Genomic DNA, 27,990 nt, shown 5'->3' on the forward strand with positions numbered 1-27,990 from the left:
ACTCTTTATATGTCCTCCTTTTCTCTGATTGGACGTTGTGATTGCTTTGCTTAATTTTTTGGGTCAATGAAACCAAATGATCTCTTCTAACCCCCCAAAAAAGATCTCCAAAGCCATTGCAATACCCCATGTGCTAAAACAAAGGCGCTTTTTTTAAGAAAATGAGTCACTTCCATCAAGCGTCTCTGTTGTGTTGTGGATGATATGGATATTTTGTTTATTTGCATGCTGATGTAATTCCGACATCTCTGTTCCATATTCACTGCCGCTCCTGATAGAACAACTCTATGACCAAATGGTCTGTCCAGAATCTCTTTGATAAAGATTTTGTCGTTGAACAGCTCGTGTTTGTGCTCCGCTGCAACGTACGTGTCTGGAAGAGCACCTTCGACTTTTCCATCCTCCAGCGCTGTTGAACGGAAGTCCTCAAAGATGGTATATTTCTTAGCTATTATTCAGTTATAGGTAAGATGAGACCTATATGAGCATTTCCTCACGGCTTTACTGATTAACAAGCATTTTAAATAGCGTTTTTTTTTTTTTTTTGCTGCAAGTTTACTTTTCCAAGTGATTTTGCTTAGATTTCAATCTCAAAATAACCGGCCATACAAGTTTGCATCTCGAAGATCAACGTGATTAATATTTTGGTATTGATGATATCAATTGGATTGTTTGCTATGACGTCAACAATAACACAGCCGGAAAAGAAGTGAATAACTCACTAAACAGTCGGCAGTAAATGATATGAGGCTAAAAATTATCCTTGTCATGTCAGCTTTTCAATTTCTTGACACCTCCCCTTACTTAATAAAAAACGGGCATGTTCAATCTTGGACGAGGGGACCTGTCTGGCAAAACAAAACATTTTTTCCACCTTTATATATCAGGGAAAACACGCAGACTACATGCAGATTAATTGATTCCTTTTGATTAAAGAAAAAAAAAACGGAGTTATCAAAAAAAAAAAAGGAAACTTCAATGTTACCTTCGTTTACTCTTGTGTTTTTCAAAGAGCCGACGCTTTGCTTTGTAGAGTTTTGAATGGCTCCAATCTGAATTGATATAAATATCCACATACCAAGCAAACTGAAATCTCAAGCATTCTAAGTAATATGATTATAGTCATTTTGCTCCTAAATTCAAAATCAAAGAAGAGATTAAGGACACTTTTGTGAGTGGTCTGGACCAAGCAATGAGACAACCAATCAGTCACTAACTACTTCTATCTATCGATCGATCAATTAATCCACCAATTACTTTTTAATCCACCAATAACTACCCATTTGATTGATCAGTCCGTAGTTTGTCATTAACATGCAAATCCATTGCTGATATTGAATTTTCCAACTTTTTGTCGCAGAAAAATTTGCTATAAATTCAATTATAATAATAATTATAAATTATATAGTAATGGTTATAAACGTGTTGTAACAGTCTACGAAATAACTCACCTTTCACTCTTATATATGGAGCAGTTGACCAGTAGTTAGTGTAAAACATTTTCGGACAGCGACAGGTTTCAAAAAGAGAAGGATAAGACGGAAAAAAGAGGAAAAAATTTCCATGTTTTTTTGCCGGAAGGACAAAAATCAATACCCTCTAATGAGGTAATGTCCTACCCTCTCCCTCACCTCTCTGTCAACGAGAGAACCAAATCATCACACCATATAAGGAAGCGGTCTGCATTACTTATCGCGGGTGGGCGTCAGAGGATTATGTTTGTGTCACGATATAATTTACCTTATCCCCATAAGGCCCTGTAATATGCTAATGAATCCCTTATTGACAGTTAACTGGCAGTAAATTTCAAATAATCTTCTGAAAACATTTTACGAGGCTGTTATCATTCTTCTCCTCTCCTGGTATTTCACTCCCGCATCAAACTTACCACGATAAACATAATTGCTATACGGGCCCATGCCCTTTTGAGTGAACGCCGCCACTTTAATTTCGTAAATTGAGTAGGTTTGAGCTTTCAGATCCGTTGATTTTGCCATGGCTGTTTCCTCCTCCGTTGGAAGAACTTCCTTTTCAGCTGTTACAATTCTTTGATATTTTATGAAATATCCTAAGAGAAGACCACCGACATAACCAAAAGGTACATGAATCCAGATGACTTGAATGAACTCTGAAGCTTTTAGTCTTTCGGTAGCCACCCTTTGAGGAGGCTTAATGGGCATTAAGGATAAGAAAACAAGCTCGTGACAAAACCATAGATTGATAAGATTTCAGAGCCTTAGCGAAAGACTCTGCTGGAAAAAGCCAGACTTTTTCTAAAAATTTAGCTGGCTCGAAGCACCTAGCCTGCAGAGCAGGCGTAATTTTGTCGAGCGAGTGCTCAGTAATTTCATAACGAAAATTATAGCCGCCATCTTTGATGTTAATGGCAGCGGAAGGCTGGGGAGAGAAGTAAATTTGAAAGGTGGAGAGAGGGGTGGGGGTAAGGGAGTGAAGATTACGCCTTCCTGAAGTAATTGTTCTTTTGCCATGCTCCGTTCGCCCACGAATGGACTTCCTGATTGGTGCGATTAAGCTCCAGCTGTCAATCACACGCTGTCAATCATTTGAGCGTGACATTTTGCTCATGCAGGAGAAAGAGAAAGATGGCGAACTCTGATCGTGAAGTTATTAGTTTCGATTACGCCCTCGAGAAAGCACCAAGCGTCTTTTGGAATTTAACACGTCTCGTGCATTAAAATCGGAACAATAAGAAGCAATTTCTACACTGGTTCCTGGAAAGTATTTACTGGTCGTGTTGCCAACTGGATTTTGGAAAACCCTGATCAGTTGTTGGTTCTCATGAAAGAAATTATGACGGGAAACCCTCGAGCGTAGTTGTTGTTTGTCTGTTTCAACGTATTGTTTATGATCAAATAAAAAAAAAAAAAAAAAAAAGAAAAAAAAGAAAAAAAGGAAACAAAACAACAGCCTCACCGTTTCACCAGAGCATGCCAGTTTGCATGAAACAAATCGTGGCGGGTACACCTTCGAGTGTAATTGTATGTTGCTTTAAAGTATCGTTTACGACAAAATGGAAGGAAAAGAAAAAATGTTAAGTAGATTAACTGCAGCTATACTCAAGGACTTGCGTTTGGAAATTAAAGAGCTCAGGAAATATCAGCTGATATTTGTAACCGCGGAGGAGGTTTTGTCGAAAAAAATAAATCAAAGACAGAAAACTGCCTTATCGCTTCACTCCATTACACGTGATCGGCACCATCATATCACAACGAAACAAAAGGCAGACGAGCCTGTCCAAACCTCGGGCAGGGATTCATGACTGGCGAAACAAATACATACCTCTACATATTTGTAAGCTAGATTTATCCAGAAAAATAAATTTTAAAAAAATCGCATCAGTTTTCAAACCTCTCCGGATTAGCAACAACGAAAGTGTTACGTTCTCCACTTAGAGCTAAACATGTCTTTGTTTAAAAGTGAAGTGTATTATTTTACTTTACATTTTACTGCTCTGTTATCAGGGGGAATTGGATAGACGGCTCCACGGAATCCAAATGCGATAGGAGGCGCACCGCTTCATTTACGGATACCGCAGAATTAACATTATCGACATATAGTTTCCAATCGCATTTTAGAGGTTTTATCTAAATTAAACTGTCAGTTGGGATGATAAAAAGAAATAACTGAAACAGGTAGATAAAACTGTTACAGATTCCTGGATCCTTCTCTCTCCACCTTTTTTTTTTTTTTTTTTATCACTTAGCACTTCACGGAAGTGGGAGTTGTGCGGTTTATTAGCATACTAACCCCCTTCGGTAGTAGGAACGTTGTAAATGCAGAAATATATTTCGACTGTTTGGTTCAGGCTTCTTGCCGCAATCGAAAGAGGGGGAATGTCTCTCCCCCCTTTCCCACGGGGGAAGACACGAGAAAAGGTGTTCTCCCAACATCGAACGCAGAGTATTACGCCGGTAAACCGCTCGGAAGTGCGATTTTTTAATTGAGTAAGAGTACACCAGTTACACCTTAACTTGATAACCCAAGCACATAATTAAAAAATGTTAATAAATATCTTCCTATTTATTTTATTTTTACTTGTATAGCTGCCGTGCATGTCTGTGAAGTAATTAGATTAAATGCAAATTTAAAGTTTCCCCGCTATGTCTACGCTAAAGAATTAAGATCATGATGAAATTTTTCCTGTAACAGCGTATTGTGTTAATCTTGCCTTCCCACTTTAAACAAGTTTTTATTTCAAGTGCTCTTTACAAAAGTGTTTGCATGTATGTGGGTAATTGTTTTGATCTTGCTGTGTATATAATTTTCATCAGGACAAATTCAATATGCTGTAACTAACATTCGTTGAATTCTTAATAATTACTTCTCAAGATAACCAAACGCAGCGAACCGTAAGATGAGGTTTGGATTGGTTTTAAATCAATTTTGGAAACACAGTGATTTTCTCTATTGGTAGATATCTATTTTTTTTTCTCACGTTTCACAGACAGTTTAACAGTTTCTATAAATATCAACGCATCTTGCTTAAAAATCCAGATACTTCCATAACAGTCTACAATAAATAATGCAGTCCACAATAAATTATGCAACAAATTGGTTTGCTACAGATTCAAACTGCTTCATTTAAAAACAAGCTAAATGCAAAGGCCATGGAGAAGCCAATCCAAGTTAGTTATCCTATGAAAAAAAAAATGCTTCCGAATTCCAATCACTTAAGAAGTTATTACTATATATTGTTTACCTTAGCAGATGCTGATAACACTACTTTGGAGTTTACTTGGATTTGTATGGATGCTCTCGCCATTAATGTGTGTCAAAGGTATGACTACTGAAACAACATTCACTTTTATTCCTAAATCTTTGGAAAAGGTCATAGACATCTGGACCGAAACTAAACTCATCAGGATATAGCCATAATTTAAGTCTTTAAAGAAAAATATTGGCGAGAAATCTTATTTTAAGAATAGTATCAAATCCAAATTCTCTGATATACAAAAAAATTTAAACCTGGCTTGGCCCTCAGTTAGGAAAGACGAGCGAAAGAGGGAGCGGGTGGAAGTCGATGTTAGAAGTATTGTGATCAAGAGAAAACTGAAATCTTCTGATGATCAAGAAATTATTTTTCTAAAAGCTTTCATGGTCATTTTAAGTCATGGTAGCTAACTCTCTTTCTATAGAAATATGACAACGCAGCACGCACTTGAAGAGCTATTTATATACATCACCTGCACTGCATCTTGAAAGTAGCTATGTTAAAAAAGTGCTAAAATTCTACGTTAGAATTACTAGGTTTTCAAATATCATTCCACTCGACAATGCAGAAGACTTAGAAGCGAATCCTTTTGTTGAAAGCAAAAAAAAACAGAAAAAAAAAATTTTCAAAGGAGCTCTTGTAAAAATCAAAGCTTGCCAATCGCGCGTAAGCGATGAATATTGATATATATAAATGAATGCATATCACGTATCAAACTGGCACTTAAAAATGGTTAGAAGTGATTCGATGTGTTTTCAAAGAATGTGTAGGTCATTTAAAGCAATGAACCATCAGAAGTGCATACCATATGGATCGCAGATAAGATATATACCGATAAGATAACTCTGTCGTTGTTTTGTAAAGAGGTGAGGCGTTTAATTAAGTGCTAGGTTCCAGCTGAGCTCCTTAAACTTTACAAAGCCCACCGGTCTAAGACTTGGTTTAATGAAAATCGGCACCAAATTGACTAAACGGAGCTTTGCCAATTTGTTTGCTTATCGATGGAAACATATTCATCGATCTCGTTTGATCTGTTAGAAATTGGGATTAGTTTAGAAAATTAGTCGGCTCGATTTGAACCTTTAAGAATTCCGTTAGAGATCAGAATAAAAAAATGACTTCTGGATTTCCGATTTTTTTTCTTTTAATATAAAATTAAGACATGTCCAACAGACCATTTTGAACTGGTTTTTACATTGAAAATGTACATCATTTGATATTGTTCATGAAAGAGCTGCTTTATCTTTCTGTGAGTCATTCGCGTACTCTCACATGTATACGCTCGATTGCAAAAACGTTGACACGCAACAAGCGTTTATAATGAACGATGAGACTCAGCAAAGAGCTATCCAAACTTTCCCGGAAGAAAACGTTTTATCATGAGAAAAGATTTTCCATGAATAATGAGAGAAGTAAATCACTGATTATGTATCTGTGCGAACATTTCCCATAAAGGTGATGGGTCTTGTCGTTCGTGAATCAAGCTTATTAGGTGTCAACGTTTTTGCAATCGAGTGTATTCATATATCATTTTACACGTGCTTTGCTTAAATATTTTGGTAGAGAAACTAAAGTCGCAGAAAACGAAATGTTCTTTGAAGCAAATTTCGTGAAACCCACGATTGGCAATTTCTAGATTCTCCTAGAAATGACTGAAAAGAAATTGAAATCAATGAGAGGAAAAAAATTTTTAAAATATTGAAAATGGATTGATGTGAGAATCGGGTCGACATGGAAAGTGGGCGGAATGGATAAGTTTGCTTGCAAGATCTTCACTTCCTCTTTCTTTTCCAGGAAATCCTTGCGAAGAAACTTACAAGTTTTTGAATGAAAGTGATCGTTCCATCCTAATAAATTCAAATGTGGATAAATGTGATGCCACTGACTTAGACGAAAAGTGGGGTTGGTTCCGAGTTTCTGGAGATGCAGGGAATGCTCTGGCGTCCAATCTCCCTCCGTCAGATAGTTGTAATGGAGGCGTTCGAGCTTACCTTGTAGATGATCATCCGTCATACGGTGTCGGCGATCTTACTCTCACGCTCTGTATGGCTTCAAAAAACAACAATTGCCTTAATCGAAAAAGCCTCGCTGTAATGAACTGTGGCGAATTCTACTTATACAATCTGTTTAGGATAAGGAGCTGCGGCGGCAATGGATGGCGTTACTGTACAAATGGTATTGGTAAGTTTTGCTGCCTTGTTTACCGGGTGAGATAGAATTTTATTTAGCTAACACGTTTTAGTGGCAAATTTAATGTTTGTGGTGTTTGTGTATTCCTTTTTAATTTCTTTCTCTTTCTCTAAGCCGTCCAGAAAGTTCTTGTCTATGTCCTCCTCCTTACTACACACGAAGTTTCGTAACGTTTCACGAAGTGTCCTTGCTATACACATCAAAAAGCTATAACTAGCTGATAACTTACATACGGGTTTAAAAGCTTACACTATCCATTTGAATATGCTGGATTCCTGCACTTACAATTTGTGGAGAGAAAGGACACTTGATAAAACGCTTTTTCTTCCTGTTTTGTTTTCTTTTTCCCTTTGAGGCGTAGGGACTTATTTTATTGGTACTTGAACGACCGTGTTTAAATAATTATCAGCAAAAATAATAACCAATTAATCATGATTATCTCGCGATATAGATTGTTTGCACACAGTTCATGACCTTTCCTGTAGCCATTTATAGTCGGTATTTACCCTGGCGTGAAGCGAAAATGATGTGCCGCTAAGCCTGAAGGAAAAAAAATGTAAACTTCCCGATATATTTGGGACATACCTCATGTGTATCGTTCTCACTGAAATAAAGTCCAAATTACGCTAATAACTCGCGATTTCCGCGATAATTTTAGCTTTTTGGAATTACTTTAGCACGTTGCTGTATGTCTTTCAGAGAAGCTTGTGAGAAATTTTCGAATTTAGGAAATCATACTACTTTCCTGCTCAATGGGAACAGGTACCATTGTGAATAAAGGGACTATAGCTTTTTATTTTCAATCATTATTTGAAAAAGTAAAAAAAAAGAAAAATATATTCTTCTTTTTCAGCGGACGATAAATGCTCTGGGGATAAATGTCCGAACGGGAAACTATGCGTTTTGAAGGATAATGGAAATCAATTCGAATGTGTGGATGGTAAAATCTAAGACTAATTCGACTCAAATTTAAGTCTATCATGTTATACATATGTGTTATTAATTGAGCGTGAGGGAACTATGGGTAGATTGGCCGAGGTCTCTTATTCTGTTAATATGGACCAAGACGAAGTCAAGGTCCATAGAAAGAAGGGAAAAAGGATGAGACAGATATCCAGCCATCTTGCCCGAACGAGCTTGGTCAATAAAGAATTTATTACAAGGCAGAAGGAACATCGCTGTATCAAGAATTAAGAATTGTTATTTCGTGAGATGCAAAAGAAAGCCTACCATTTCTATAGTACTTTTTTTCCTTGCGCGGAATCAATGCGGGCAATCCCGAGCGCGCAAGATGAGCGCATTTTGCCCGTTAGGACTTTTGCGCAATCAGTACACAGGATTCCCATTTATATTGCCCACGGTCACTGCCAGTGATCCAACAAATCGATGTATGCTATTTCTGAGCCATGGTGCGCTAGAATTAGTTTGAAACGTGAGGAATTACTGCATTGACAGGCACACGCCGTGTGACAGTTAGGTTTTACTTTAGCTTGGAAAAATGTCGCCTGTTTCAGGCCTATCGGATATATTTTGCGCGCTAAAGGGGAGATACTGTCATTCATTAAAAGCTGCAACTTGTTTTTATTGATCCAACCCGACGTGGTGCACTGATTGGGTAACGATAGAGACCTCTTTCAAATTTAAAGCAACGTTTGGGTTTGCTATGTTTATGACAGTTTGCTCTAATTTTTTGTTAGATAGTTACATCACAAGTATTTTCTCAAAACTCTCTTATGGGACGTCAAAGATCTAACTTAGTATAAGAGTAGTTATCTTTGGAATGTTCAAGTTTATAGACCGTTTCAGCTAGGTATCGCACTCACTACACTTGACCTAACCATTTATAATGAATTTAAAATGTTTTATTACAGCCCCTTCGTCAGGGACTCAGCCTCCGATAACGCCTTCCTCAAGGGATCCTTGCTCACCCAATCCTTGTTCGAATGGTGGTACCTGCAACAACAACTCCAATCCTTATACCTGCAGCTGCATGTTTGGATACTCTGGTAACAACTGTGATATAAACAGTTATGAAGGTAATAACTTTGGAGTTAATATGCATTCAAAAAAATTGCCGATAATATACAGTATATATATTTATCACATAAACTGCGGTGTTATACAAGGATTTCCGGCCCTGAGAAAAGTCGCAACAACACGTGAAAAAATATCGTATTTTTTCACGTGTGTTGATATGGCCAATCAACTGCTTTCACGTCACTCGCCTTTGGCGCCACTCGGTCAGGTTGATGAATCAACGGCAAAGCCTTCACGATTCTCAAACAAGTTGTTTTTCGGAGCTTTCCCGAATTATGGCGGCTAAAACACTAAAAAATTCCGTATCGCTGACAGACAAGGAGGTTCAAACTTTCCCAGAAGGGAAAGAAAACCAATACACTAAAAGAAAAACCGAAAGTTGCGTATTCATCTTATAGCAAACCATCCAGCGGCTTTTACATCTCACTGGCTATTTACGCTATCTATTTATTTATCCATTTATTGCAAGAGTTCTTCTGACTTGTTGGCTCATGTTTTAGTTTCTCACTTTTGGAAAAAAAAATTAGATTGTACTAATGCCCTGGGCATGCAGAGTGGCGCAATCCCAGATATCAGGGTAACTGCAAGTTCGACTTGGAATTCTTACACCGGAGCAAGCTTGGCCAGGCTGAACCTAACAGAGCGAGGAAACTACAGCGGAGGTTGGGTCGCTGGTGTCCAAGCTTCCTCACAGTATTTGCAAGTTGTCTTCGGTGCGACCGACACTGTTCTGACAGGTATAGCAACACAAGGGAGAGAAGGCGCTGATCAGTGGGTCAAAAGCTACTTTTTAATTTATAAGAATTCTAACTGGCATAATTACAAAGAGACACGAGGAATTGCATATTTTGTGAGTATGATACAAGCTTCTTTGAGCGATATAATTATTTAAAGTGGCAGAAGCGTGTTAACACTTCTGTAAGAGGTCATATGTTTTTCGCGAATCCTCTTGAAGGTTGGAGCAGACTTGAATTTGAGCGAATAATTTATTACCCATAGAAAACGTGACTGCTTAAAAGAAGACTTAGATGTTGGTGCAAAGACCTTATTGATGACTTAAAGAGAGTACTTGGTTGCTCATAGGAAAACTTCAACCTTGAATCTTTTTAGGCGTATTTGAACTCGGATTGATGGCAGTTAGGAACGAATTTGAATGAAAAGAAACGGTTTTTGCATTTAAAAGTAAGATAATGTTTAACAGAAAAACTTAAATGCTGAAATTAACATTTGAGAGTTTATTTGGAACCAACGTAATAACCAGTTCCCAGTTGGCTTGTTAGCCCAGTTGGTAGAACGCTGCACCGGTATCGCGGAGGTCATGGGTTCAAATCCCGTACAGGCCTGGATTTATTTATTTAGTAGTGTTCCTAACTGCGAGGATTACTTACATATTCGTAACACTTGAATGTTACATATGGCTTAAAGGTAAAATTGACTGTTAATAGTAAAACCTAAATGTTGAAATGAATTCTACAAATTCGGCTGAATTCTGTATATGTTTCAAAAGAAAACTTGAATTTTAGCGGGAAAATTCACGGCATATTGAGTAGCGCAAATTGGACTTCAATGGCCTAAACGAAAATAATTCCGAGATTGAGTGTGGCGTTTCTTTGCAGTATACCATAACTTTTTATCGTGTTTCATGGGAATCTTTTATAATTTTAATTATTTTTATGATTATAGGTTCATTTATCATTACTATCATCAGCATCATGCTCGCAGTTTACATTCAAACAAAAAAATGACCAGTTCCCTCTGGCTTGTTAGCTAAGCTAGTGAAGCTCTCGTACAGGCCTGAGAAATTTTCAGACTTTATTTAGTGTCTATAGATGGGAAGATCACTCACATAAGTCTCTTTGATTGGTGGTGATAGTACTAGCAGCAGTAATAGTAGTAGTCGGAGCAGCAGCAGTGGTATAGATAAAAGAAGTTGTAGTAGAATTAGAAATTGTAGTAATATAAGCAGTAGTAGTAGTAGTAGTAGTAGTAGTAGTGGTAGTAGTAGTAGTAGTAGTAGTAGTAGTAGTGGTAGTAGTAGGAGTAGTAGTAGAAATAGTGGTAAGCCAAGTTGCAGCCGAGAGCAACTCCAGCTTTTTCAGTTGAATGCGCTCCAAACTTCCCAAGTGTATCAATAACTCGATATACGTACAGCTAAAAGCATGAGCAAATTCTTCTATAACAGAGCGAAAACAAAGATCTGCGCGAAGAAGCCTTTTATTGTGATAGAGAGCAAAATTCTCGCAACGCACACAAAAAAAAGTAAACAGACGTCCCTATCGACTGGTCAAAAACACGCCACATTTTATACCTTGGTTTGAGTGAGAACATTTCATCCAGTTAAGATATAATTGTGAATGAAAAGCTCAAAATTTACGCGGAAAATGGAGAAAATGGTCTAGAAAACGTTCTTGCAAAATTTTATGTTGGACAGAGCACTAATGTCGCATAAGCAGTTAACAATGCATATTAATCTCCTTAAGTTAATTTTCTGGGATATGTAATCACTCTTCTTGTGAAAATTACTATTAAGAAGTGCCACTTCACTGCCTTAAGTGTCATGGTCTTTCGCGTTTCTGTAGTTTGTTTTCTTTTTATGTTATATTTTACCAATTTTAGGTGTTCCAAGGAAATACAGACCGTAATGGTATTGTCAGACACAAATTGATCCCAATTATCAGAGCACATACCTTTCGCTTCGTAGTTCTGGAGTGGCACAACATAATAGCAATGAGAGTGGAGTTATATGGTTGCAGCGGTAATTAAAGATTCAAGCTTCTTTGCCTTTGTCTTCATTGAGAACGATCAACAGTTGCCAGTTTCCAATTTCAACCTGAAGCTTTGGATGAAAGCCACTTGATTGATGCACAACAGCTAAACTTTTTCTCATCTATTATAAGACTAATTATTTAGAATCTGATGCGAAGCATTATATAAAATCGAAAAGAAAGACTCACTGTACTCAAGTCACAAACTTACTGATACACTGACTCACTGACTCACCAACTCTTTGACTCCCTGACTCACTAACTCACTGACACACTTACTCACTGACTCACTGACTCACTGACTCACTGACTCACTGACTCACTGACTCACTGACTCACTGACTCACTGACTCACTGACTCACTGACTCACTGACTCACTGACTCACTGACTCACTGACTCACTGACTCACTGACTCACTGACTCACTGACTCACTGACTCACTGACTCACTGACTCACTGACTCACTGACTCACCGACTTACTGACTTACTGAATCACCAACTGGCTGACTCTTCAAATAACTTACTGACTGACTGATTCACGGACTCACTGACTTACTGACTCCGACTGACTGACCGAAAGAATGACTGACTGGCTGACAGCCAAATAGACAGAAAAATCCGCTGACCGAGTTACTCACTGAATAACTGTCTAGCTGGTTGACTGACAAGCTGACTGAAAGCCAGAATAATTAAAACCTATGTACCCTGCTCCGCTGCCTTCACCAGTGAAATATTTTAACTTTTCCTGTGCGTTTGGGGTAAGAGCTTTTAAAACTATTGGTGATTGTAATTTGCTTTATTTTCATGGCTTACCACTAACGAATTTTATTCATGTTGTACAGATCCCTGTTCAAGCAATCCATGCCTGAATAATGGCACCTGCACTAGTGACCCTAGTGGTTCCTATGCTTGTGCATGTCCACCGATGTACACTGGTTCTCTGTGTGCCACTTTGCAGGGTAGGGCCAAAGATTTCAGGGTACAGTGGAGTGGGCAATACAATTTTTTCAACATCAGTGTAACACGCATTTACTGTGAAACTAATAGTAGCACTTTGCAGCCCTTCTGTCTCTTTTTAGACATGTTGATATATCAACTGTTTTCTTGGAGGTTTTCTCATTCCTGCCATTGCTAGCCTAAGTACCATGGAGTTGCAATAAATGTTACATCCCTCGTCTTTTTCCTCTTTAATGTCACGGAGCTTTCTAAAGCGTACTGGGGGTGGGAGTTACAATCTCCCCCTGCCTTCTTAAACATATTATACAGATATATTTTATTTATTTATTTATTTATTTAACGTTGATCCTCTTTCGTGTTTGTATTTAATACAGACTTCTGTTCTTCAAACCCCTGTCAGAACGGCGGAAGCTGCAATAATACGCCAGATGGCTTCAAGTGCACATGCCTCATGTGGTACACTGGGAACGACTGTAGCACAAAACGTAATAGGATTTCTTTTTTACTAGTATATTGCACAAAAATCATCAGTCCCTCCATGGCATTACAGCGATAAAAGATTTCTAGCAAGGATTCTCAATCAATGAACGAATTAACGTGGGGACAGACAAATGAATGAACAAAACCAGCAGGAAAAAATAGAATAAGTTGAAAGAACCCGCCTCACAGACTCACCTGCCTCAGAGACTGACTGCCAAACAGACCAACTTATCAAGATTAATAGTCTGGCAGACTGACAGACTCTGACAAAGGGCTAACGCACCAAACTCCAACTTTGAAACTCTTAACGCCGACCAATTTACGTTGTCAACTCATTTGATAACACCAAATTACCTTGTTAAACTATAAGGATGTCAGACTGACAGACTTACTTCCTGACTAAGTAACACACTGACCGACTGACAGACTAAAAAAGTGACAACTAAGGAAAAGACCAGCAAACTGAAGAACTGACGGAAAGATCGACTGGTTGACAGACCAACAGAAAGTTAGAAATATCGCACATTAGGATTGATTGTGGCACAGAAAATTTTCGACTTGCTGAGTAGTGAATGTTTCGTTAAAAAAAATGCTATCACCCGACATTTGACAAAGAACATTTGAAGATCTTTGTACCTTTTTATGACACATTTTTACTCTGATACTCGAACAGAGCAATTTTTTTCCTAACAACAGAGTGTCACGGGCCTCTTGGAATGCAAAGTGGTGCAATTCGAGACCATCAGATTATTGCATCTTCGGAAAAAGACAATTCTTCTCGCGTTCGCTTTGCAAGACTGCACTACGAGTACAATAAGAAGCCAATGTCTTGGGTACCTTTGCTGGACCATAGAAATCAATGGTTGCAGGTTTATTTAGGGAACGAGCTGACCTGGGTCACTGGTGTAGCCACCCAAGGAAAAAAGGGTAAAAGAAAAGCATGGGTCAAAAAATTCCTGCTGAGGTACTGGGGAGCTAGAGTACGAGTGCAATATTATAAGAGCCATGGGGATATCCACGCCAAGGTGGGTGAAATAGAGAATAATCCATGGGCGATGGTATAAAATTTCTCTTGAACCTTCAACGTTCAACGATTACAATGCTCACTCGTTGAAAAAAAGTTGAACACTTGAGTAGAATCAAAAACCTATAGGCAACTGTGAATTATTTTGTTTGTTATATAAACAGGACCTTGGATTGATAATGGTGAATGCTTTGCTATTCATTCGTCAATCCTCATCGTAGCTGGGATAGCAACTTTAATTTTCATATGATAAGGAGGGTTTAGGATATGCTACAAGATGGAGTATCCCATCCCCCATTTTAACAGTGGCGATTGATTGATTCGTCGCTTTTTACGGTTTAACTTGTAATCAATCTTACACATATTATCATCTTTCAAATTTCAGACATTTACTGCAAATAAAGACAGTAGCAGCGTTTCCCACAATGAACTGAACCCACCTGTCAGAGCGAGTGTCTTTCGCTTCAGTCCAACGAAGTGGCACAATAACATAGCGTTGAGGATAGAGCTCTATGGATGTAGAGGTAATAAGGAGTTTTAGGGAAAACAGAACATCTGAAAGCAATTTAAAGAAAATTTCGGGTAGAAATGGAAATAATCCATCTTCCAGCGATCTCTCAAAAATGATGGAGACTGATTGACAACGGTGCTCGCAGGGTAGCCCTACGCAGTTATGGTTATAAACAAAGTACAATGGAAAAAATGGGCCTTTCTTTTTGCTGAGTTATGTTCATCTACTTGATCTATACTGAAACAATTATATTATTTGCTCTGGGTTTAAATGCACAATAGCTGATTCGAGCCTGATGGTCGTCAACTCTATAACACTGGTGTCGAGATTTCTTTCATGTGATACATGACGAGGGCAAGGCCCGAATCAATTTCCAGGCATGGAAATCGAGAGCGAATAATCTTAACGTTTTGGCATGAATCTAGTAGTCATTCAAGTGTGTTACTAAGTTTATAACTGTTCACAGTTAAGCTACTTTACATAACTCGCCATCCATCATAGATGGTGAGCAGAGAAGTGTTACACAAACCTTAGGTGCTTGACACAGTCACAGACAGTAATATTATTGTGAATCTTTCTACCTAACAACGCTTTTCTCCCAGACGCACACTAAACTCTCTCCCCAATTATTTTGCAAACTTTTTAATTATCGTTTGAAATGTCTGTAGATTCGTGTTTGTCATATCCCTGTCGGAATGGTGGAACCTGCAACCGCAACTTAACATCCGGAGGTTACACTTGCGGTTGTTCTCTAGGATACAATGGTGATAGATGTGAGATTGGTAAGGGACTTCTCCAGTTTCAATTAAAACTCGGCATGTGGGGGTTAAATCAAGATAATACCCTCTTTTTCCATCTCATAACAGGTGATGTATGCTCACTAAGTCGGCCATGTCTAAATGGAGGTACCTGTTTATTCCTTAATTACTGGCCGTACTTCAGATGCAGTTGTCCAGCTGGATACCTGGGCCATAATTGCTGGTATCAAATACGTAAGGAACTCCATTATGTCCCTCTTCAGACCACCAACATATGCAAAGACCAATAATTAAAGATACAGATGAAGGATGGAGTAATCATGTAATTACATCATCAAACAAGAGAAAAACAAAACAAAAACACAGATGAAGGAATGAACTAATAAATTTACAGGCTGACTGACAGACTGAAAAAAACGGAAAGAAAGGTGTCCAGAAAGAAAAAAGAAAGAAGGAAAGACATTCGTACTGAACGACGTGATGCCAGGAAATGAAGGATTGAAAAAGACACAGAAGGGAAGATTGACAGAATCATAGAAAGACAAAATGACAGAATGACAGAATAACAGAATTTTAAATTATGATAACAGAAAGACAGAATGAAAAAATGGCTGAATAAGAGAATTACAGAGTGATAGAGTGATAAAATGAAAAAGTGATATGCTGACAGCATTTCAAAATAAGAAAATGACATATGACTCTCTTGACTTACCACTAAAATAAAACAATATCTGGACTTGCAGAACTACAAAAAAAAAAATAGAAAGTAAAATGACAACAGATCTCAGATTAAATATTCTCCTCCTTATCAACAGCTGATCAGTGTTCCCCTAGTCCTTGTTTCAACGGAGGAACTTGTGAATACATCAATGAATGGCCGTATTTTGAGTGCGATTGTCCATCGTCTTACTCAAGTTATAATTGTGGATCTCAGTCAGGTATTATAAACATTTACTTTATCCTCGCCATGGAGGGTGGAAGAATGTGGAAGGAGATACAGAGCACAAAGCCTCGTATTAGAAAGGTCCAATCGCGTAGCATCGATGCTGTGTTTCTTGCGAAACGTAAAGGAAATAAATAAGTGACCTCTTGATATTCTTATATGGGAAGATAAGTTGTGTAAAGGAATGGACGGATTCTCTTCAATGACGAATTAGCAAGCTCATAGATTACAATTGGAGAGATGAATGCTTATAGATAATGCTATGGAAATAAATTAAACCAAACGCAAAAGACAACTTCATTGAAAGTACAATAAGCTATTAGGATACTCTCGGTGGTCGAAGCAGGTATGACGAATTGTATGCGAACCACCGCGCAATCATTTTTGCTCGGGTTCGATTCACGTACCTGTGTTTACATAGTGGCTGAGTTTGGCTTCAATTCTTATCCATGTTCTGGGGGTTTTTCCGGAGGTCAGTTTAGTTTTCCTCTTTCAACAAAGACAACATTCCAGATCTTAAATTCGACTTGATGCATGAGGTTGGACGTATATGAAGTTTTTCCCTCTGAATTTGACTTTTTGCATTTTCTTTATTTGTTCTATAGGTGACCCGTGTTCACCCGAGCCCTGTCTGAATGGAGGAACCTGTACACCAGAGAGTAACACACTGGGTTTTGAATGCAGTTGCCTTTCAGGGTATATTGGATTTAATTGTGGCGTCGAGCAAGGTATGATACTTTCACCAAAAGTGCAATCAATAATTGTGCCAAATTTTAAAGACTTAGTGAATTCATAAATCCTAGAAATGACGCTAGTCCATATGCTTTTTTACCCGTAAACTGTTCTGTTCATTTCTCCATACAACAAAAAGTCATAAGGTTGCATCAATTTATTAGTTTTATTTTCTACTTTTTGAGCTTTATTTGAGTGAGAACTTAACTATTTAGAAGTCTCTTATGGAAGTCAGAACTATGTATTTGTAATGCAAGGTATTCAAAATATTTGCATTTTCCGAAATCAAAATTCCTCATCAGGTGACCGATGCTCTAACAACCCTTGCAACAATGACGGGATGTGCACAGCAGAGAGCAACCTTCTTGGATACAGTTGTAACTGCACTTCAGAATTTGTCGGTTTTGATTGTTCTCTTCTAAAAGGTGCTATCGTGATTACCCAAATAATAAATAACTTTACTTAACAGAAAACATGAGCATAATATTTACGAAACAACAACATCATTCCGGGACGTGCCATAGCTTTGAGTGATGGTTCTATATGTGCTTAAAAATCGTAACGATGTGCATTTCATAGAGATATATGCGTACATTTTTTATCCATAGAATCTCTAAAAATTTAATGAAAAAATATTACATATAAAACAGAGAATTTTAAAAGAACCTTATAAAATTTACATTTATGTCGCATAGAGATTATGCTCGTCTGCCATTATTGCGACTTACATTTGAACGCCATGAACTTGACTCCTTTTCTACTTTCAGATCTGTCGTTAGGTTTTGAAACCCAAAAGATTGAAATTTCCAATCTTTAGCTTAGGCATCATTATCAAAGATCATTTTTAAGCTGCAGCAAGTTTAAAAAAAGGTTAAGAGCTTTCTTTTGGGTATATCTATCAACAGACGATCCCTGTCTCCCAAATCCATGTAAAAACGATGGTAATTGTATAAGGACAGCTGACCTAAAGGATTTCACATGCAATTGTACCTCAGAATACACCGGTGATACATGTGAGAACAGGACAGGTAAGATAACTTTTTAAAAGTTTAAACGAAAAGTTGTTGTTGTTGTTGTTCTATATAATTTTAATGAATGTAAGAAAGAGGAGAATTCGAGCCTCTTTAGATACAGCGTTCTAATGCCCAACCGCAGAGCTAGTACAAAATACTCTATGGAGAGCTAAGCATCAGTAGCATGGAGCATACTGCTACGATCAGCAACTTTACAAGCGTCTTGAGCGTGGACGGATAAAAAAGGGTTAGGTTTGGCTAACTAACGACTTCTCCGTAGCTTAGTGGTTAAGCATCACACCTTGAAATCTTAACTTCTGTAGCCAGAGACATCCCTCAGGGCTCCGATTTACTCTATGCTATCCCAGGCACCCATGATATATATATATATATATATATATATGCTTCTTGTATTACCGAGATCAAACGTTTTCAGCGTCAATTTACTCTGGAAGTGGCTGGTCCTTTCATGAATATGTACTCTTGTCGCATTAGATTAAATTCTTAAATCTTTCGGGCATTTTGAAGTTCACGGCAACTGGAGCGACTGGAATGAATGGCCCAACTGTAACAAACCCTGTAATGGCGGATCTAGGACAAGGAAACGCACATGTGATAACCCAGCACCAGCTTTTGGTGGGAAAAACTGCGAAGGTTTACCCACAGAAATGGAGAGCTGTAATTTGGCAAGTTGTCCAGGTTCGCCTTTTGTTTTATGATGTGCAAGTTTACTTTCTATGACAGTAACTATTTGATTAAGATATCTGGTAACCTTCTAAGGTCCATTTATTTGACAAAAAATTTTAATGTATCAGTCGATAACTATTTTTTTTTTCTATTTTCAGCTGAAATGATAAACTACAAACTCAAGTTAAAAGTAGAGACTGGAACAGCAATCTAGTTAGAGTGGAAAGTGAAGATTACATGGACCTTGAAGAAACAATTAAGAAAGAGGTCATTTCTTTTACGGCAATTTTAGTCTGTTTTATTACTTATGTAATCATAAATGCCGATGCGTCCTTCTGACAGGGCGGCACCGATGCCGGTGTATGCGCACTCAAATTTTTTAAAAATTTCAAAAATGGTTCATGTCTGGAATGCGTATACAGAGGTAAGTGTGCAGCAAGGAAGTTTATAGTGCAAGAAAGAACCATAAGAATTTCTCGAAGCGCAGCAGGACATAGGGTTAAGGATGAGAGAATCAGGTCACAGAGTACAGGCTTTGGGATGCGAAATATGAGAATCGAGGCACGGGATTCTGGATGCATGATTACCATTAATATGTTTACTTGTTTGTTTAGTTTGTTTGTTTGTTTGTTTTTGTCGTTCTCTTTAGGTCATCAATTTTTATAACAAAAGAGATGAAGATGTTACAGTGGTGGTTTTGGAGTTCAGGTACGTTATGTAAATTATGTTTAGAATTCATTAGAAACATGGCAACTTTTAGAGGGAACCAGCCTGACTTAACAGTGGGGTTTAACTCACGATAGATTAGCATCCCCTTTAAGCGGACCTTAACCTGAGGTGGTTTCGTGTAAGTCATGTACGCAGCTTTAAACCTCATTGTTACACGATGAAGCGCACTTAACAATACAATATATCAACGATTTGTATTTGGAAACGTCTTCTATATTTTCAGGCCAGGAAGTGTTATTTCTAGTTTTAACGTTACCTACCCTGGAATAGACTCGTTACAGATCGTTTCTCTTCAAGAAGAAATAACGGGAGGTGCATTGGGGGAAACTTCAGCTGAGTTACTTAACATCACAGCCGCAAATGGTACGTAAGCAAAGCAACTCTCAACTGATGATTATAAAAAGCGTCGCGGGGTTGCGCTGCTTCAACCTTTCTATGATAATCTCTATCATTAGTTTCAGAAGCTAGTACCCTTCTGGCATTTTGCTAGTTTTGGCTCTGAGCTCACGGCATTGTTCTGATAAACCTTCGTAGTTTCTTTGCATTTTGACGACTTCCAGTCGAGGATTACTCTGATTTGGCTTATAGTTTTTGCCTCACGCTTTTGGCTAATCGTTAACAAAGGTATAAGATATCACTATTTCTTAACATGTCTGGAGAAGTCTGTTGTAACTACCTTGAGGAGCTGGCGCTTAATATAGCGAAGACTTCTGGAAAAAAATGAAAACATCCAAAGTTTTGCAAAATACGTGTGGCTCATCGATGATTCTTCCTCTTTGCAACTGCGTAGTCTTCAATGAAAGGTCTCGTTAAGTTTCTATTTTTAAGCGTCCAAAGTGCCCTTTAGCTTACGCTAAAAAGGAGACGCTAAAGACCTTGAAATAATAAAACGATATAGTGTATTCTCTTCAGCATTGTGTGTTCCGGTTCTAAGAGGTATTTTAGCCCAAGCCAGTATATGATGGTAAAGATCAGCTCTAAGAGCTAAGGGCCTAAAACACAATTAGGCCGTGCAGATCATAAACCGTATTGCCATTATTATGAGAATTGAAAAAAATTAAAAACGAAACAGTCTGAACAATAGTGAGAGCGGGCTAAAATACATTTAACCGTCAAAATCTCCGTTTAAGTATGCATTACGTGATTTGGATAGCTTTGACAGTATGTTTGTTCTGCAGTACCGGAAGCTCCGCTGATCTCTGAGGCTATTAGTACCACTTCGACGAGTATTGAGTTGAATTGGACCGCTGTCATTCAGCCACCTTCTGCTCCACTGCTTGGCTATGTTATAGTGTACAAAGAAATCAATCAAAAATTCCAACCAGATATTATGAAATCATTACCTCCCAATCCCTCAGAAGCAGCGCTTGAGGATTTGAAAAAGTTTACTAACTACACCATCCGGGTGTATGCGTTTACAAGCAGCGGAAATGGAGTGTCTAGTAAGGCAGTCTCTCTCAGCACTCAGGAAGACGGTGAGTTTGAAATATGACGAGAAACCTTTCAGTTTCTGTGCCAGGCCTCCCGCTAGCAGGCCCCGTAAATCTATAAAAATCAGCTTAGAATACTGGGTGTTATATTAAGATGACGCCCTTTTGTTGGTAAGTTTTTAATTATCCTTTAAATTTGTTTGTACAACATTTTTTGTAAAAGTATGTGGAGAAATAACAAGTTAATTACTTTTAGAGCTAAAAGGGTTGCCACGGTGGGCTGAATTTGTTCACGACTTTCTTTTTTCCCCCACCGTAATAAACACGCTAAGTTTTAAAATTGAAATAAATTTCAAACTCGAAATAAGAGCCACCATGTAGATGTGGCTTTGCCAAAACTAAATCATTCTGGTTGGACAGATCACAATAGTTGTGCCAGAGAGTAGACCTCATCTCTAATGACACTGAGTTACGTTTTTCTTTAATCAGCTAAATAGTAGTAAGTTCTAACAACCCTTTTATACTGAACTTAGTACTACTTTTCTTCTCTACCCAGTACCAAGTGAGCCGCCTCCCAATAGCGTCATTAAATCTACAAGTGAGAGTTCAATCCGTGTTTCCTGGGAACAAATCAGCCAAGTCTATGTGCATGGAATACTTCTCGGGTACGAGGTGAGATACGCAATGGATGATGGGTCATCGCCTTGGGTGAGCAAGACGCTAGGTGTAGACGAATATGAAATAGTTTTAAAAGATCTGGAATATTTCACACGGTACAAAGTTGTGCTTTGCGCCAGAACATCAAAAGGCTGTGGCAAAGAGCATTCTGACATCGCTTATACGTTTGGTGATGGTGAGTTTATACCCTCTTCCATATACAGTTAACTCTTTTATCTCCGGGAGTTACAAACGTCTCCTTGCAGTGTATTTCCACTTAGGGAGTTAATACAAAGAAGGAAACATAACTTAAAGGGGAAATTGACTGGTTTAACAACAAATTATAAGGGCTGATGTATCAAGAAATATATGGAAGACAGTGTAAAGATTTTTGAAGGCCTGACTGCAAGGATGGCTCATAAAAGTTTATAAATAATCATCCTCTTTATATCTTCACAAGCTTCGTTAATAGAAGATAAACCAATCATGAACATAAAAATGTGATGAAGGACTCTTAGTGTAGGCTTCAAATACCATTGATTAATAGCCGCGCGGAAGAATAGCGTGATGCATAATATTTTTAAGACTTGAAATTGGCTGAGTGCTTCCGAGCCAGCTAGATCTTTAGAAGAAGTCTGGCCTATTTCATCAGAGTCTTTCGCTAAGGCTCTGAAATCTTGTCAACCTACGGTTTTGTCAGGAGCTTTTTTTCTTATCCTCAGTGCCCAGCAAGCCTCCTCAAAGCGTGGCTGCTGAAAGACTAAAAGCTGCAGAATTCATTAAAGTCACCTGGAGTCCTGTGCCTTTTGGTTATGTGGGTGGTCTTCTCATAGGATATTCTATAAAATATAGAAGAATTGTAACAGCTGAAAAGGAAGTTCTTCCAACGGAGGAGGAAACAGCCATGGCAAAATCAACGGATCTCTTCATATTTCTGAAAGTTCAAACCTACTCAATTTACGAAATTAAAGTGGCGGCGTTCACTCAAAAGGGCATGGGCCCGTATAGCGATTATGTTTACGGTGGTAAGTTTGATGCGAAAGAGAAATACCAGGAGAGAAGAATGATAACAGCCTCACTGTAAAGTGTTTTTAGAAGATTATTTGAAATTTACTGCCAATTAACTGCCACTAAGGGGGTTCATAAGCATATTACAGAGCCTTACTGGGGACAAGGTAAATTATATCGTGACACAAACAAAATCCTAAGGCCCCGTCCCCCTGAACATAAGCAATGCAGACCGCTTTCTTATATGATGTCGTGATTTGGTTCTCTCGTTGACGGAGAGGTGAGGGGGAGGTTAGGACAGTGGGTATTGATTTTTATCCTTCCGATAAAAAAAAAATGGAATTTTTTTTCTTCTTTTTTTCGTTTTTCCATTCTCTTTTAGAAACCTGTCGCTGTCCGAAAATCCTTTACACTAACTACTGGTCAGCTTCTCCATATCTAAGAGTGAACAGACAGGACAAGAAGTTTGGTGGAATATTGAGTAACATTGTCATTGACATGATTCAAGCGGCTTGCGACACCTGTCCTGAATACGGTCGTACTATAGTTAAAACTGACTCAAACGGAAAAGGAAAAGATGCCTTCAAGAAAAGTCTCTTAGGAGTTCTAGCTGACATTGATAATATCCCACAGATAAGTTTCCCGATTTATGGCAACGAATACATCACAAGGTTCATGGGAAGTAATGTCTACATAAACCTTGTGGAGTCTCCAGGACTGGCGTTTATTGCTGTTAAGAGGATGCCTGGAACAGCGGCCCGGAACATGATAAGTGCTGTGTTGGATTGCGCTCCGTTGGTAGTGCTTTCAGGCTGTATGGCATTCATCGCAGGGTTTATCATATGGGTTCTGGTGAGCACCATAAGAACTGTTTACTTGTTGCAAAACGTGAAATTGGATTTATCTAGTTCATCTCTGACATGTTATTTGATAACAAATTCCTGTAATTCCGCTAAAAGAGAAAAAAACCCCATTAGTATTTGCCACACTCTAAACAAGCGACTTTGTATCAAATCAGCATCAAATAGGCGTGAGCTCATTCCCCGTAGAGGCGTAAATCAGTGCGGTGATGGCAATGTTGTTTAAATTTATTGGGAATATAAAACGTTTTTACCTCTCTTTCCCCGAATCGTCCATCGTTTAAGGCATAAGCCTTATGAAAATACGCATGAGTTTCTTTCTTTTCTTCTGTCTGAAATCGTGTCTTTTTTCTTATTCGACAATTCCTTGAAATGACATTGTCAAGCCTCGCTCAGATCAGAAGCGGTAGTTTATTAGAAGTATAAAGAATTCACTTAAACTTTTGTTTCACGTAATAATTTTGAACAGGACATGAAACGAAACCCGGATGAATTTCCAGCCTCTTTTAGCAAAGGCGTCGGTGAAGGATTCTGGTGGTCATTTATCTCCATGACAACTGTCGGGTGAGAACAGCACGAAAAATAACTATTAGTCACATTACCTTGGTTAAGGACCTGTATCACTTGTTTGTTGCTTTTTTTTTTTTTTTGTTAAATCAGTTATGGAGATCGTTCGCCCCGTTCTGTTCCTGCTCGTATTTTTGGTATCGCATGGACCCTTACTGGTCTTGTTATTATCTCAATTCTGATTGGTGCAATATGTTCAGCGCTCACGTCTTCTACTATATCGTATCCCGTCACCCTCTATGGCACAAAGGTGAGTTATTTCGAAGACTGTCACAACACTTTTCTAATTATTCTTTGCGCTTTGGATGGAATTTTACCAACAAACTCGGCAAGTTCAATATCACAAATGGATTTGCATCACAAACGACGCACTGATTAATCAAATAGACTGATTAATTGATTAGCCAACTGACTGATTGATGGATTAATTGATCGATCAGTAGATAGAAATTGTAAATGAGTGATTGGTTGTCTTATTGCTTGCTCCTGAACACTCACGAAAGCGTCCTTAATCTCTTGTTTGATTTTATATTTAGCAGCAACATAACTATAATTGTATTACTTTTAACGTTTGAGATTTGAGATTTCAGTTTCCTTGGTATGTGGATATATATTTATGTCATTTCAGGTTGGAGCCATTCAAAACTCTACCGAGCAACGCGTCGGCGTTTTGAAAAACGCAAGAGTAAACGAAGGTAGCATTTGAATTTTCCTTTTTTCTGTGATAACTTATCTTCTTCTTTTTTTATTTATTTATTTATTTTTTAGCCAAAAGGAAACAATTCATCTGCACGTAGCGTGCGATTTTTCCTTGATATATTAACTTAGAAAAGAAAAAAGTATTTTGTTTTGCTAGACAAGTTCCATCGTCCAAGATTGGAGGTGTCAAAAAATTGAAAAGAATCTTTTGTATGAAAAAGGTCTCTTTTAGGGCAGCTGACATGATAAGGATAATTTTCAGCCTCGTATCATTCACTGCTAACTGTCTAGTGAGTTACTTATTTCCTCTACGGCTTTGTTATTGTGGACGTCATAGGAAACAATATAATTGATATCATCAATATCAAAATATCAAACACGTTGATCTTTGCGATGCAAGCTTGTGCAGCCGGTTATTTAAACTACCAAATCTAAGCAAACTTACTTGGAAATGTAAACTTGCAGGAAAAAAAAAACAACAGCGCTATTCATAATGCGTGTGGATCAGTAAAGCCGTACGAAAACTTTTTCATAATCATAGGTCTTAACTTACCTATAACTGAATCATAGATAAGAAATATACCAACTTTGAGGACCTCCGTTCAGCCCTGGAGGATGGAAAAGTTGAAGGTGCTCTTTTAGACACCTATGTTGCAGCAGAGCACAAAGACGAGCTCTTCAACGACAAAATCTTTGTGAAGGAGATTCTGGACAGACCATTCGGTTATGGAGTTGTTTTATCAGGAGCAGCAGTGAATGTGGAACAGAGATGTCGCGATTACATCAGCATGCAAATAAGCAAAATATTCCATATCATCCAGAACACAACTGAGACGCTTGATGTAAGTGTCTCATTTCCTTAAAAAAAACACCTTTGTTTGAGCACATGGAGTATTGCAATAGCTTTTGAGATACTTTTTTCGGTTGGAAAGGAAAATTTCAATTCATTGCCGTAAAACAATGCAAAGCAATCGCCACATTCTATCAGAGAAAAGGAGAATATCGTAAGAGCCAATAACAACGCACCGCAAAACCAATCAAACTGTCTGAAGGGTAGGAAAATGCGAGGGAACAATTTACAAAAGCCGGTTTTATATTTTTTTTTTTTGAAGCATCGACACCATGTAGTACTTTGTCACATAATGTCAGAAACAGTTCTTCAGTGCCTGTTTTTATAAGTACACTTGAATATTTTTGATTGAAAAAGCTTTTTTGTAACTTTTTTTAACCATATTTTAAAAACCTTTTTGAGATTGGAAAGCACCAGGATACTGGTGTTAAATAGATATCGTTATCCGGAACGAGTTTTCAAGCACTCTTTGCAACTCTATGTTTCTAAAGTAATAATAAGCTTGCAGTATTGATACAGCCGACATTACCGTCCACCCTCTATCCTTAAAGAAGTCGTATAATCCCAAGCTATTCGTGGCAAAGTCCATCCACCGAACTCAAAGCATTGTGGCACAGCCTACCCACCAAAGGTACATTGTAGACATCTCTGTGAACTTTGAAAACACTGCTCGTTTTTTTTTTTTTTTTTTTTTTTTTTTTTCGAACTTTAGCCAGCTCCATCAGATGAGGATGTGGAGCAGAGCACGGGCCTGTTTGATGGTTCTTCTGATACGTTCCTCATCGCGATGGCTTCTTTGATTGGAATATTAGGAGTTGCTGTCATCGTTGGACTTATTTATCAGTATAAGATATTCGTTCCTCAGGAAAACAAAGGTAAAATTATTGCTTTGTTTAAGGGAAACCGAATAGGGTGTCTAGTTTGGTTTATTTCAAATGTGAACATAGAGGCAAATGCTTGGGTAGAATTGCGAGATCGATTCCTCTTGGTCGCCATTTTGGATTGGTGTGACAGAGATGACGGGTTGGGTAAAAAAAAAGAAATCTAGCGAAGGAATTCAAAGAAAGACAGACTAGCAGGTAGAAGGAGATCAGGAGGTTTTTTTCCCTTCTACTATTTGTCAGCTTATCTTTCCTCTCCCTTTGCGATAGGGACTATTAGCTACCAGAACAACTACCTCGCGCAAAAACGCGTCCATCGTCAAGAGAATTTGCTCAATTTGACTATTTACTATTCGAGGCTGAGCTTTTACGAGTCATAGTAAAAGTAATCAATAGTGAATATTTCATCATTTCAGTTGCAAGACTCAAGTCTTCCACATCACATTTTGCTTCGAAAGAAGCCTTTGTTGAAGAAATGAGAGGATTCGTGAACTCGTTTTATTCTCAGCTGTCCATCAAGATAAATGCGAGCAAAGAGAAGAACAAAGAAGCAATTGAAAAAATCAAAGAAAGAGTTGGAAAGAAACTTGGAGGATCTGCAAAGAGCTCGAAAATTCCTGGCCTGGTGATAAAAAATCCAGCCTATTCAAGCTCGTCTGCTGAAAACTCCTTCGACTTGAAAAGAAAACTCATCAGGCCCAGCTCGACAAAAAGCCTTCTCGATCAGACTCAACAATGGAATTCTCCAAATTCTGCAGCCCTGAATCGTGTTGAAGTATTGTTGAGGTCAAAAAGCTCATCCAATGATTACCGTGGTATGGGGTGTGAGACAACTTTGCATAACAGTAAAGCGAAGAAAAGTTATACGAAGCCCCGAAAGCTTAATGTTGCAAAATAGCTCAAGTCTTGCGTCCTGTCTATCGGGGAAAGAGAACATGAACCAAGGAACTTTAAAACTTGAAATATTTATGATGGTGATATTACCCCAATGCATTTGCAAAATCATCCCAAAAAAAGTGCTTTGGAATTCCCCAAAATGTTTTTATAAATGCATTTTCGTGAAAAAACCTTTTCGGGATTGCTCTCCCTGTATTTTTCAGCCTAAATTGCAGAGCTCTCTCTTCTAAGTCACAATCTGTGTCCATGACATTTCCTATTTGGTATTTCTTTTTCGATAAGGAAATTTTTCATTCAAAGTGGAACATTTCGTCTAGAAATATTCTTTCCAATTCTTCCCATGAGTGGAAATACTGTCACAAAGTATGAATATATTCTCTCTTTTCATGAAACGAGTTTGTATTTTGTGTCTTAACTTGAGCGTGGTCTACTAAACCCTGGTTTTCATATGATTGCCCTAATTTTTCCGATCGCCTCAGATATGGAGACGATCTGGTGATTGCGAAGTTCTCCTCGTCCGAATCTCCATTGATTGTCCTCGTCCTTATTGTTTGGAAATTACCTAGAATACTCAGGGCCA

The 27,990-nt window shown here is 38.1% G+C and overlaps 1 non-coding gene across 1 annotated transcript; it reads left to right on the plus strand.

Moving 5' to 3' along the window:
• The first annotated feature begins 4,638 nt into the window (after positions 1 to 4,638).
• Positions 4,639 to 27,550, plus strand: LOC113665123 (uncharacterized). The gene is made up of 30 exons (XR_016186481.1): positions 4,639 to 4,798; positions 6,527 to 6,913; positions 7,776 to 7,862; positions 8,794 to 8,958; positions 9,487 to 9,809; positions 11,576 to 11,714; positions 12,570 to 12,686; positions 13,059 to 13,169; positions 13,861 to 14,189; positions 14,574 to 14,712; positions 15,368 to 15,481; positions 15,566 to 15,691; positions 16,273 to 16,395; positions 17,006 to 17,128; positions 17,435 to 17,557; positions 18,038 to 18,160; positions 18,674 to 18,844; positions 18,991 to 19,099; positions 19,482 to 19,540; positions 19,785 to 19,924; positions 20,740 to 21,036; positions 21,548 to 21,844; positions 22,371 to 22,673; positions 23,039 to 23,508; positions 23,986 to 24,080; positions 24,177 to 24,333; positions 24,712 to 24,778; positions 25,353 to 25,624; positions 26,345 to 26,507; positions 26,930 to 27,550. It is a non-coding gene; the product is annotated as an uncharacterized LOC113665123 (transcript).
• The last annotated feature ends 440 nt before the right edge of the window (positions 27,551 to 27,990 follow it).

Source organism: Pocillopora damicornis, chromosome 5 (assembly GCF_964200805.1).
Source record: "Pocillopora damicornis chromosome 5, jaPocDami1.2, whole genome shotgun sequence".
NCBI classification, from domain to species: Eukaryota; Metazoa; Cnidaria; class Anthozoa; order Scleractinia; family Pocilloporidae; genus Pocillopora; species Pocillopora damicornis.